The following is a 2,937-nucleotide window of genomic DNA, read 5'->3' on the forward strand; positions in this document are numbered from 1 at the left end:
ACTAAAACAGTTGTTGTCAACATTCCACAGAGGCATGACCTTATGAAACAGTCTATTGCGAATCGGGAAGTTCATAAAACAAATGACAGGATTAAAGATATATGTAGTAAATTTCAAAATGTGTCTCTAGTAGATGTCACCTATCTAGAAAGGGAGCTGCACACATCTCATGGTCTGCACATGAACAAAAGAGGCAAAAAGATCATTAGTAGCAAAATTATTGAGGAAGTCAGGCGACGTTGTTCACAAAGTGATGAAAAGAAGTCCATTGCCATGGGGTGGTACAACCCACCTCAACAAAATCTGCCACAACACTAGCCACCGCTGGCAAGCCAGGGAAACTTGTGAAGCCTGCTGGCCTCATTGCTAGTCCAAAATTATTCTCTAAGGTCCAGCAGGTAAAACTCGGCCTTAAAATCACACACCAGAATCTTGGTAGTCTTAGAAATAAGCATAATGATCTAGATGTAATTTCACGGATTGACAAACCCGATATATTAGTTGTAACTGAACACTGGTACAATGAAGCTCTGATTAGCATTAGTCAACCACTGCGTATGAAATTCTGCACAGCCTTCAGTAGAAAAGACAAGACTGGGGGAGGTGTAGCAATTTTCACTGTAAATGAAAGTAATTCTAATGTTATTGATGTGAGTGCCTTCTGCTTGGAAGGAGTCTCAGAATTTGCTGCAATAAACCTGAAATGGGGTAGAGATAACATAACAGTTATCGGTGTTTACAGGCCACCTGCAGCAAATACAGATACCTTTTTTTGTAAATCTTTCTGACTTGCTTGTATATGTAGACACATTTTCTGGGCCAAATGGTCATGTAAACATTATAGTTACAGGGGATATAAATATAAATTTATTAACAAATGATGTCAGCACCAAAAAGTTACATCGTCTGTGTGATGAATTTAACCTGACCCCACTCATTCGGGAACCCACTACAGAAATTGGCAATAGTAAAACATGTCTTGACAACATAATAACAAACATGACCCACCTATCCCACAGTGCATCGGTTTTAAAACTAGCCATCTCAGATCACCATGCAGTACAGCTTAAATTGGAACGCCATGAGGCCCCCACTGTCACCACAAAGCAACAGTTTGTAACTAAAAGAATAGTGTATAATGACAACATAAATAGACTAAACTGGATGCTAGCACAAATAAAATGGTTTGAAAATAATAGCTTCTCATATGATAACTTTGCTGCTGACTTCTATTACTGCTTTGATACCACATGTCCAGTTGTAATCGCAAAAATGAAACAAACAAAAAATATAAACAAAAATATTTGGGTAAATAGTAATGTCACTGAAGCGAGGGAAAAATTAAAACTACTCCACAGTGCAATGCTGAATAATAGAGAGATTCCTGAGCTAAAGGAAGCCTTCAAAATATATCAAGCACACTATAAGGACTTACTTACACAGACCAGGAGCAACTATGTTGCAAATAAGCTTCAAAACTCACACAACATAACTACTGGCATCTGGGCAGTTATAAACAGTTTTAGAACCGGCAATGACAAATCCTGTATGGACTTTACTATTAACCACAATGGCATGCTCATAAAAGACCAACTGGAAATTGCAAATATTTTTAATGAATATTTTTCTTCCGTAGGGGAGGCCATAAATGACAAACATAAAAACATGCACTACAGTTTTAAAGGTAATACATGTGACCATAGTATATACCTAGCCCCCACAAACTGTGCAGAAATAATGGGCATCATTAGCTCTCTAAAACCCTCTAATTCAGCTGGGCATGATGGCCTAAATACTAATGTTTTAAAAGCCTGTAGCCAAAATGTCTCTGTACCTCTGTCTGCAGCAGTCAACAATATAATAGAATCAGGCACCTTTCCAGACAGACTCAAAATAGTACAGGTAACACCCATTTTTAAGAAAGGTGACAACAACAAATTAGAAAACTACAGACCAGTCTCAATCCTTCCTGTCTTTTCCAAAATAGTTGAGAAAGTTATATACAACAGGATTATAAACTTTCTTAACAAACACAACCTGATGTTCGAAAATCAAAATGGATTCGTAAAAGGTAAATCAACTAGCACTGCAGCTGCTCAACTAATTGAAGAGGTGTTAGGGAGTATCGAAAGCAAGGAACATGTGGCAGGTGTATACCTAGACCCGGAAAAAGCCTTTGATTGTGTGAACGTTGACATGCTATTAGACAAGCTATGGAACGTGGGCATTAGAGGTGCTGCTTATGACCTAATAAAGTGTTATATGAGCAATAGAAAGCAGTTCGTTCTACTTAAAACGGAAAGTGGTGTCTACAAATCAGGGATCACTTGCATAAAATATGGGGTGCCCCAGGGCTCGGTATTGGGCCCTCTTCTGTTCTTGATCTATGTAAATGATATTAAATACTGTACTATAAATTCCAAAATTGTTCTGTATGCCGATGACACGTCCATTGTATGTATAAAGGAATCATGTAATGAACTAGAGGCCGAGTGTAATAATGTGACAAAAGAAATTGTTCAGTTTTTTAATGAAAGCCACTTAAATGTAAGCACCAGTAAAACATGTTTGATGGAGTTTAACAAAAGTAGTTTGAATAATGAAATTAAATTATACATGGGCAACGAATTGGTAAAGAAAGAGTCTAGTGTAAAATTCCTTGGTGTAACAATCCAAAGCAACCTGAAATGGGACACACATATTGACTCCCTAGCAACTAAGTTGTCAAAAAATATATTTGCAATCAGTACTATTAGCAAGTTCTGTAGAGACACCGTAGCCCTAAAGACTGCATACCATGCTCTTTTCTCCTCTCACTTGAACTATGGTATTGAAATTTGGGGGGCAACAACCAAAGCTAATTTAGATAAGCTACTCATTCTTCAAAAAAGGGGTGTGAGAATAATCTGTGGAGCAAAATATAGGGAATCTTGTCGC

The sequence above is a fragment of the Schistocerca serialis genome, chromosome 7 (assembly GCF_023864345.2).
Source record: "Schistocerca serialis cubense isolate TAMUIC-IGC-003099 chromosome 7, iqSchSeri2.2, whole genome shotgun sequence".
NCBI classification, from domain to species: Eukaryota; Metazoa; Arthropoda; class Insecta; order Orthoptera; family Acrididae; genus Schistocerca; species Schistocerca serialis.